This window comes from Amia ocellicauda, chromosome 8, assembly GCF_036373705.1.
Source record: "Amia ocellicauda isolate fAmiCal2 chromosome 8, fAmiCal2.hap1, whole genome shotgun sequence".
NCBI lineage: Eukaryota > Metazoa > Chordata > Actinopteri > Amiiformes > Amiidae > Amia > Amia ocellicauda.
Window position 1 is genome coordinate 8749206 of NC_089857.1, and position 10078 is coordinate 8759283.

General features: G+C 43.5%; 7 non-coding genes and 1 pseudogene across 7 annotated transcripts; all 8 read right to left on the reverse strand.

The window, feature by feature from the left end:
- Positions 1-986: 986 nt before the first annotated feature.
- On the reverse strand, positions 987-1105 carry LOC136757560 (5S ribosomal RNA). Its single transcript, XR_010819552.1, has one exon. It is a non-coding gene; the product is annotated as a 5S ribosomal RNA (ribosomal RNA).
- A 1066-nt stretch (positions 1106-2171) lies between these two features.
- On the reverse strand, positions 2172-2290 carry LOC136756379 (5S ribosomal RNA). The gene has a single exon (XR_010818467.1). It is a non-coding gene; the product is annotated as a 5S ribosomal RNA (ribosomal RNA).
- A 1055-nt stretch (positions 2291-3345) lies between these two features.
- On the reverse strand, positions 3346-3454 carry LOC136757758 (uncharacterized; annotated as a pseudogene).
- Positions 3455-4520: 1066 nt separating this feature from the next.
- LOC136756325 (5S ribosomal RNA) lies at positions 4521-4639 on the reverse strand. Its single transcript, XR_010818416.1, has one exon. It is a non-coding gene; the product is annotated as a 5S ribosomal RNA (ribosomal RNA).
- A 1055-nt stretch (positions 4640-5694) lies between these two features.
- Positions 5695-5813, reverse strand: LOC136756096 (5S ribosomal RNA). Its single transcript, XR_010818199.1, has one exon. It is a non-coding gene; the product is annotated as a 5S ribosomal RNA (ribosomal RNA).
- Positions 5814-6868: 1055 nt separating this feature from the next.
- On the reverse strand, positions 6869-6987 carry LOC136756646 (5S ribosomal RNA). Its single transcript, XR_010818715.1, has one exon. It is a non-coding gene; the product is annotated as a 5S ribosomal RNA (ribosomal RNA).
- A 1055-nt stretch (positions 6988-8042) lies between these two features.
- LOC136756990 (5S ribosomal RNA) lies at positions 8043-8161 on the reverse strand. Its single transcript, XR_010819039.1, has one exon. It is a non-coding gene; the product is annotated as a 5S ribosomal RNA (ribosomal RNA).
- Positions 8162-9227: 1066 nt separating this feature from the next.
- Positions 9228-9346, reverse strand: LOC136757986 (5S ribosomal RNA). Its single transcript, XR_010819795.1, has one exon. It is a non-coding gene; the product is annotated as a 5S ribosomal RNA (ribosomal RNA).
- Positions 9347-10078: the final 732 nt, after the last annotated feature.

Here is a 10078-nt window from a genome sequence, read left to right on the forward strand (position 1 = left end):
AACTGTCTCTCTACTCTAAAGTCCGGGACACACCAGCGCGCCGCAGACAGTCCCTGCTAACACGAAACGTTGTGGCAACGTTGTGCGTTAGCTGGGGTGCCACACCAGACCGGAACTATATTTTACAAAACGAACACATTGTCTTGATAATACAGTTGTAATTGAGTGCCTGACACGCCAGTCAAGCGCAATCTTGAGAAGGTGTGCATTTCAATAAGGATTTCAAATGACATGCAGTATGAAACTGAAAGGAGGTTGCATCACTATGATGCATAACATTGCATGTATTGTATTTTCAAGTGTGTGCATTCATCCTGTTGTCATTTTGTTTTGAAAGCAGAAGAATCATTCTTGCTGAGGTTGCTGAGACAAATGTAAACCAGTAAAACATATGAAGAGAAACAAACCTTGAATATAAGTTCAGTTGTTTAAACATTTGACAAACTATGGTGAGGGGGTAAGAAAACACACAAATCCAGCAGCTCCTGTATTTCAATTCACCAGAACCCAATATTATTGGCGAGTCGGGTAGTCCATCATCACAGTTCGAGGGCAGGCATCATTTCAGTAATTTCATCCCGTTGCATTCACATCCGTGCCTTGAATGAGATTGAATGTGATCTTTGCTCTCAAGTATGTTCCCAAGTTTTACACTTTCGTGCTTTGCATGAATGGGAATGGAACCGTGTGTGTTGAATGAGGCTCCTTGTGAGCACTGAACTTTGTCCGGTGGAGTTCCTTTTTGTGTTGCTGTAATTGTGTCATTTCTCGATGAGAAAGATTAGGCAACATTTAGTCACTTCTAGCCATGATGCTCAATTTATTTACGAATGTACCCTAGTTACTAGGGACCGTTTACGTTGGAGAACAAGATCTATTGTATGCCTGTGTATTTGGGGAAGTCAAATCTGAAATAATGATGAAATTGCGTGTATCCAAAGTTAAAACTCGTGATTTGTCGCCCTCTGGTGTGTAAAAGATGCAAAAGCTTACAGCACCTGGTATTCCCAGGCGGTCTCCCATGCAAGTACTGACCAGGAACGAGCCTGCTTAGCTTCCGAGATCGGACGAGATCGGGCGTATTCAGGCTAGTAGGGCCGTAAGCCAGGAAGGCTGTCCCTGACGCTCTACTTAAAGGGAAGGCAATATCCGTTTCTGCCGTTCATACTTACAGTTGAACTGTCTCTCTTCTCTAAAGCCTGGGACACACCAGCGCGCCGCAGACAGTCCCTGCTAACACGCCACGTTGTGGCAACATTGTGGCAACGTTGTGCGTTAGCTGGGGTGCCACACCAGACCGGAACTATATATTACAAAACGAACACATTGTCTTGATAAAACAGCTGTAATTGAGTGCCTGACACGCCAGTCAAGCGCAATCTTGAGAAGGTGTGCATTTCAGTAAGGATTTCAATTGACATGCAGTATGAAACTGAAAGGAGGTTGCATCACTATGATGCATAACATTGCATGTATTGTATTTTCAAGTGTGTGCATTCATCCTGTTGTCATTTTGTTTTGAAAGCAGAAGAATCATTCAACAGGTTGCTGAGACAAATGTAAACCAGTAAAACATATGAAGAGAATCAAACCTTGAATATAAGTTCAGTTGTTTAAACATTTGACAAACTATGGTGAGGGGGTAAGAAAACACACAAATCCAGCAGCTCCTGTATTTCAATACACCAGAACCCAATATTATTGGCGAGTCGGGTAGTCCATCATCACAGTTCGAGGGCAGGCATCATTTCAGTAATTTCATCCCGTTGCATTCACATCCGTGCCTTGAATGAGATTGAATGTGATCTTTGCTCTCAAGTATGTTCCCAAGTTTTACACTTTCGTGCTTTGCATGAATGGGAATGGAACCGTGTGTGTTGAATGAGGCTCCTTGTGAGCACTGAACTTTGTCCGGTGGAGTTCCTTTTTGTGTTGCTGTAATTGTGTCATTTCTCGATGAGAAAGATTAGGCAACATTTAGTCACTTCTAGCCATGATGCTCAATTTATTTACGAATGTACCCTAGTTACTAGGGACCGTTTACGTTGGAGAACAAGATCTATTGTATGCCTGTGTATTTGGGGAAGTCAAATCTGAAATAATGATGAAATTGCGTGTATCCAAAGTTAAAACTCGTGATTTGTCGCCCTCTGGTGTGTAAAAGATGCAAAAGCTTACAGCACCTGGTATTCCCAGGCGGTCTACCATCCAAGTACTGACCAGGCCCGAGCCTGCTTAGCTTCCGAGATCGGACGAGATCGGGCGTATTCAGGCTAGTATGGCCGTAAGCCAGGGAGGCTGTCCCTGACGCTCTACTTAAAGGGAAGGCAATATCCGTTTCTGCCGCTCATACTTGCAGTTGAACTGTCTCTCTACTCTAAAGTCCGGGACACACCAGCGCGCCGCAGACAGTCCCTGCTAACACGAAACGTTGTGGCAACGTTGTGCGTTAGCTGGGGTGCCACACCAGACCGGAACTATATTTTACAAAACGAACACATTGTCTTGATAATACAGCTGTAATTGAGTGCCTGACACGCCAGTCAAGCGCAATCTTGAGAAGGTGTGCATTTCAGTAAGGATTTCAATTGACATGCAGTATGAAACTGAAAGGAGGTTGCATCACTATGATGCATAACATTGCATGTATTGTATTTTCAAGTGTGTGCATTCATCCTGTTGTCATTTTGTTTTGAAAGCAGAAGAATCATTCAACAGGTTGCTGAGACAAATGTAAACCAGTAAAACATATGAAGAGAAACAAACCTTGAATATAAGTTCAGTTGTTTAAACATTTGACAAACTATGGTGAGGGGGTAAGAAAACACACAAATCCAGCAGCTCCTGTATTTCAATACACCAGAACCCAATATTATTGGCGAGTCGGGTAGTCCATCATCACAGTTCGAGGGCAGGCATCATTTCAGTAATTTCATCCCGTTGCATTCACATCCGTGCCTTGAATGAGATTGAATGTGATCTTTGCTCTCAAGTATGTTCCCAAGTTTTACACTTTCGTGCTTTGCATGAATGGGAATGGAACCGTGTGTGTTGAATGAGGCTCCTTGTGAGCACTGAACTTTGTCCGGTGGAGTTCCTTTTTGTGTTGCTGTAATTGTGTCATTTCTCGATGAGAAAGATTAGGCAACATTTAGTCACTTCTAGCCATGATGCTCAATTTATTTACGAATGTACCCTAGTTACTAGGGACCGTTTACGTTGGAGAACAAGATCTATTGTATGCCTGTGTATTTGGGGAAGTCAAATCTGAAATAATGATGAAATTGCGTGTATCCAAAGTTAAAACTCGTGATTTGTCGCCCTCTGGTGTGTAAAAGATGCAAAAGCTTACAGCACCTGGTAATCCCAGGCAGTCTCCCATCCAAGTACTGACCAGGCCCGAGCCTGCTTAGCTTCCGAGATCGGGCGTATTCAGGCTAGTATGGCCGTAAGCCAGGGAGGCTGTCCCTGACGCTCTACTTAAAGGGAAGGCAATATCCGTTTCTGCCGCTCATACTTGCAAATGAACTGTCTCTCTACTCTAAAGTCCGGGACACACCAGCGCGCCGCAGACAGTCCCTGCTAACACGAAACGTTGTGGCAACGTTGTGGCAACGTTGTGCGTTAGCTGGGGTGCCACACCAGACCGGAACTATATTTTACAAAACGAACACATTGTCTTGATAAAACAGCTGTAATTGAGTGCCTGACACGCCAGTCAAGCGCAATCTTGAGAAGGTGTGCATTTCAGTAAGGATTTCAATTGACATGCAGTATGAAACTGAAAGGAGGTTGCATCACTATGATGCATAACATTGCATGTATTATATTTTCAAGTGTGTGCATTCATCCTGTTGTCATTTTGTTTTGAAAGCAGAAGAATCATTCAACAGGTTGCTGAGACAAATGTAAACCAGTAAAACATATGAAGAGAAACAAACCTTGAATATAAGTTCAGTTGTTTAAACATTTGACAAACTATGGTGAGGGGGTAAGAAAACACACAAATCCAGCAGCTCCTGTATTTCAATACACCAGAACCCAATATTATTGGCGAGTCGGGTAGTCCATCATCACAGTTCGAGGGCAGGCATCATTTCAGTAATTTCATCCCGTTGCATTCACATCCGTGCCTTGAATGAGATTGAATGTGATCTTTGCTCTCAAGTATGTTCCCAAGTTTTACACTTTCGTGCTTTGCATGAATGGGAATGGAACTGTGCGTGTTGAATGAGGCTCCTTGTGAACACTGAACATTGCCCGGTGGAGTTCCTTTTTGTGTTGCTGTAATTGTGTCATTTCTCGATGAGAAAGATTAGGCAACATTTAGTCACTTCTAGCCATGATGCTCAATTTATTTACGAATGTACCCTAGTTACTAGGGACCGTTTACGTTGGAGAACAAGATCTATTGTATGCCTGTGAATTTGGGGAAGTCAAATCTGAAATAATGATGAAATTGCGTGTATCCAAAGTTAAAACTCGTGATTTGTCGCCCTCTGGTGTGTAAAAGATGCAAAAGCTTACAGCACCTGGTATTCCCAGGCGGTCTCCCATCCAAGTACTAACCAGGCCCGAACCTGCTTAGCTTCCGAGATCGGACGAGATCGGGCGTATTCAGACTAGTATGGCCGTAAGCCAGGGAGGCTGTCCCTGACCCTCTACTTAAAGGGAAGGCAATATCCGTTTCTGCCACTCATACTTGCAGTTGAACTGTCTCTCTACTCTAAAGTCCGGGACACACCAGCACGCTGCAGACAGTCCCTGCTAACACGAAACGTTGTGGCAACGTTGTGCGTTAGCTGGGGTGCCACACCAGACCGGAACTATATATTACAAAACGAACACATTGTCTTGATAAAACAGCTGTAATTGAGTGCCTGACACGCCAGTCAAGCGCAATCTTGAGATGCTGTGCATTTCAGTAAGGATTTCAATTGACATGCAGTATGAAACTGAAAGGAGGTTGCATCACTATGATGCATAACATTGCATGTATTGTATTTTCAAGTGTGTGCATTCATCCTGTTGTCATTTTGTTTTGAAAGCAGAAGAATCATTCAACAGGTTGCTGAGACAAATGTAAACCAGTAAAACATATGAAGAGAAACAAACCTTGAATATAAGTTCAGTTGATTAAACATTTGACAAACTATCGTGAGGGGGTAAGAAAACACACAAATCCAGCAGCTCCTGTATTTCAATACACCAGAACCCAATATTGTTGGCGAGTCGGGTAGTCCATCTTCACAGTTCGAGGGCAGGCATCATTTCAGTAATTTCATCCCGTTGCATTCACATCCGTGCCTTGAATGAGATTGAATGTGATCTTTGCTCTCAAGTATGTTCCCAAGTTTTACACTTTCGTGCTTTGCATGAATGGGAATGGAACCGTGTGTGTTGAATGAGGCTCCTTGTGAGCACTGAACTTTGTCCGGTGGAGTTCCTTTTTGTGTTGCTGTAATTGTGTCATTTCTCGATGAGAAAGATTAGGCAACATTTAGTCACTTCTAGCCATGATGCTCAATTTATTTACGAATGTACCCTAGTTACTAGGGACCGTTTACGTTGGAGAACAAGATCTATTGTATGCCTGTGTATTTGGGGAAGTCAAATCTGAAATAATGATGAAATTGCGTGTATCCAAAGTTAAAACTCGTGATTTGTCGCCCTCTGGTGTGTAAAAGATGCAAAAGCTTACAGCACCTGGTATTCCCAGGCAGTCTCCCATCCAAGTACTGACCAGGCCCGAGCCTGCTTAGCTTCCGAGATCGGACGAGATCGGGCGTTTTCAGGCTAGTATGGCCGTAAGCCAGGGAGGCTGTCCCTGACGCTCTACTTAAAGGGAAGGCAATATCCGTTTCTGCCGCTCATACTTGCAGTTGAACTGTCTCTCTACTCTAAAGTCCGGGACACACCAGCGCGCCGCAGACAGTCCCTGCTAACACGAAACGTTGTGGCAACGTTGTGCGTTAGCTGGGGTGCCACACCAGACCGGAACTATATTTTACAAAACGAACACATTGTCTTGATAATACAGCTGTAATTGAGTGCCTGACACGCCAGTCAAGCGCAATCTTGAGAAGGTGTGCATTTCAATAAGGATTTCAATTGACATGCAGTATGAAACTGAAAGGAGGTTGCATCACTATGATGCATAACATTGCATGTATTGTATTTTCAAGTGTGTGCATTCATCCTGTTGTCATTTTGTTTTGAAAGCAGAAGAATCATTCAACAGGTTGCTGAGACAAATGTAAACCAGTAAAACATATGAAGAGAAACAAACCTTGAATATAAGTTCAGTTGTTTAAACATTTGACAAACTATGGTGAGGGGGTAAGAAAACACACAAATCCAGCAGCTCCTGTATTTCAATACACCAGAACCCAATATTATTGGCGAGTCGGGTAGTCCATCATCCGGGTTCGAGGGCAGGCATCATTTCAGTAATTTCATCCCGTTGCATTCACATCCGTGCCTTGAATGAGATTGAATGTGATCTTTGCTCTCAAGTATGTTCCCAAGTTTTACACTTTCGTGCTTTGCATGAATGGGAATGGAACCGTGTGTGTTGAATGAGGCTCCTTGTGAGCACTGAACTTTGTCCGGTGGAGTTCCTTTTTGTGTTGCTGTAATTGTGTCATTTCTCGATGAGAAAGATTAGGCAACATTTAGTCACTTCTAGCCATGATGCTCAATTTATTTACGAATGTACCCTAGTTACTACGGACCGTTTACGTTGGAGAACAAGATCTATTGGATGCCTGTGTATTTGGGGAAGTCAAATCTGAAATAATGATGAAATTGCGTGTATCCAAAGTTAAAACTCGTGATTTGTCGCCCTCTGGTGTGTAAAAGATGAAAAAGCTTACAGCACCTGGTATTCCCAGGCGGTCTCCCATCCAAGTACTGACCAGGCCCGAGCCTGCTTAGCTTCCAAGATCAGACGAGATCGGGCGTATTCAGGCTAGTATGGCCGTAAGCCAGGGAGGCTGTCCCTGACGCTCTACTTAAAGGGAAGGCAATATCCGTTTCTGCCGTTCATACTTACAGTTGAACTGTCTCTCTACTCTAAAGCCCGGGACACACCAGCGCGCCGCAGACAGTCCCTGCTTACATGCCACATTGTGGCAACGTTGTGCGTTAGCTGGGGTGCCACACCAGACCGGAACTATTTTTTACAAAACGAACACATTGTCTTGATAAAACAGCTGTAATTGAGTGCCTGACACGCCAGTCAAGCTCAATCTTGAGAAGGTGTGCATTTCAGTAAGGATTTCAATTGACATGCAGTATGAAGCTGAAAGGAGGTTGCATCACTATGATGCATAACATTGCATGTATTGTATTTTCAAGTGTGTGCATTCATCCTGTTGTCATTTTGTTTTGAAAGCAGAAGAATCATTCAACAGGTTGCTGAGACAAATGTAAACCAGTAAAACATATGAAGAGAAACAAACCTTGAATATAAGTTCAGTTGTTTAAACATTTGACAAACTATGGTGAGGGGGTAAGAAAACACACAAATCCAGCAGCTCCTGTATTTCAATACACCAGAACCCAATATTATTGGCGAGTCGGGTAGTCCATCATCACAGTTCGAGGGCAGGCATCATTTCAGTAATTTCATCCCGTTGCATTCACATCCGTGCCTTGAATGAGATTGAATGTGATCTTTGCTCTCAAGTATGTTCCCAAGTTTTACACTTTTGTGCTTTGCATGAATGGGAATGGAACCGTGTGTGTTGAATGAGGCTCCTTGTGAGCACTGAACTTTGTCCGGTGGAGTTCCTTTTTGTGTTGCTGTAATTGTGTCATTTCTCGATGAGAAAGATTAGGCAACATTTAGTCACTTCTAGCCATGATGCTCAATTTATTTACGAATGTACCCTAGTTACTAGGGACCGTTTACGTTGGAGAACAAGATCTATTGCATGCCTGTGTATTTGGGGAAGTCAAATCTGAAATAATGATGAAATTGCGCGTATCCAAAGTTAAAAATCGTGATTTGTCGCCCTCTGGTGTGTAAAAGATGCAAAAGCTTACAGCACCTGGTATTCCCAGGCGCTCTCCCATCCAAGTACTGACCAGGCCCGAGCCTGCTTAGCTTCCGAGATCGGACGAGATCGGGCGTATTCAGGCTAGTATGGCCGTAAGCCAGGGAGGCTGTCCCTGACGCTCTACTTAAAGGGAAGGCAATATCCGTTTCTGCCGCTCATACTTGCAGTTGAACTGTCTCTCTACTCTAAAGCCCGGGACACACCAGCGCGCCGCAGCCAGTCCCTGCTAACACGCCACGTTGTGGCAACATTGTGGCAACGTTGTGCGTTAGCTGGGGTGCCACACCAGACCGGAACTATATATTACAAAACGAACACATTGTCTTGATAAAACAGCTGTAATTGAGTGCCTGACACGCCAGTCAAGCGCAATCTTGAGAAGGTGTGCATTTCAGTAAGGATTTCAATTGACATGCAGTATGAAACTGAAAGGAGGTTGCATCACTATGATGCATAACATTGCATGTATTGTATTTTCAAGTGTGTGCATTCATCCTGTTGTCATTTTGTTTTGAAAGCAGAAGAATCATTCAACAGGTTGCTGAGACAAATGTAAACCAGTAAAACATATGAAGAGAATCAAACCTTGAATATAAGTTCAGTTGTTTAAACATTTGACAAACTATGGTGAGGGGGTAAGAAAACACACAAATCCAGCAGCTCCTGTATTTCAATACACCAGAACCCAATATTATTGGCGAGTCGGGTAGTCCATCATCACAGTTCGAGGGCAGGCATCATTTCAGTAATTTCATCCCGTTGCATTCACATCCGTGCCTTGAATGAGATTGAATGTGATCTTTGCTCTCAAGTATGTTCCCAAGTTTTACACTTTCGTGCTTTGCATGAATGGGAATGGAACCGTGTGTGTTGAATGAGGCTCCTTGTGAGCACTGAACTTTGTCCGGTGGAGTTCCTTTTTGTGTTGCTGTAATTGTGTCATTTCTCGATGAGAAAGATTAGGCAACATTTAGTCACTTCTAGCCATGATGCTCAATTTATTTACGAATGTACCCTAGTTACTAGGGACCGTTTACGTTGGAGAACAAGATCTATTGTATGCCTGTGTATTTGGGGAAGTCAAATCTGAAATAATGATGAAATTGCGTGTATCCAAAGTTAAAACTCGTGATTTGTCGCCCTCTGGTGTGTAAAAGATGCAAAAGCTTACAGCACCTGGTATTCCCAGGCGGTCTCCCATCCAAGTACTGACCAGGCCCGAGCCTGCTTAGCTTCCGAGATCGGACGAGATCGGGCGTATTCAGGCTAGTATGGCCGTAAGCCAGGGAGGCTGTCCCTGACGCTCTACTTAAAGGGAAGGCAATATCCGTTTCTGCCGCTCATACTTGCAGTTGAACTGTCTCTCTACTCTAAAGTCCGGGACACACCAGCGCGCCGCAGACAGTCCCTGCTAACACGAAACGTTGTGGCAACGTTGTGCGTTAGCTGGGGTGCCACACCAGACCGGAACTATATTTTACAAAACGAACACATTGTCTTGATAATACAGCTGTAATTGAGTGCCTGACACGCCAGTCAAGCGCAATCTTGAGAAGGTGTGCATTTCAGTAAGGATTTCAATTGACATGCAGTATGAAACTGAAAGGAGGTTGCATCACTATGATGCATAACATTGCATGTATTGTATTTTCAAGTGTGTGCATTCATCCTGTTGTCATTTTGTTTTGAAAGCAGAAGAATCATTCAACAGGTTGCTGAGACAAATGTAAACCAGTAAAACATATGAAGAGAAACAAACCTTGAATATAAGTTCAGTTGTTTAAACATTTGACAAACTATGGTGAGGGGGTAAGAAAACACACAAATCCAGCAGCTCCTGTATTTCAATACACCAGAACCCAATATTATTGGCAAGTCGGGTAGTCCATCATCACAGTTCGAGGGCAGGCATCATTTCAGTAATTTCATCCCGTTGCATTCACATCCGTGCCTTGAATGAGATTGAATGTGATCTTTGCTCTCAAGTATGTTCCCAAGTTTTACACTTTCGTGCT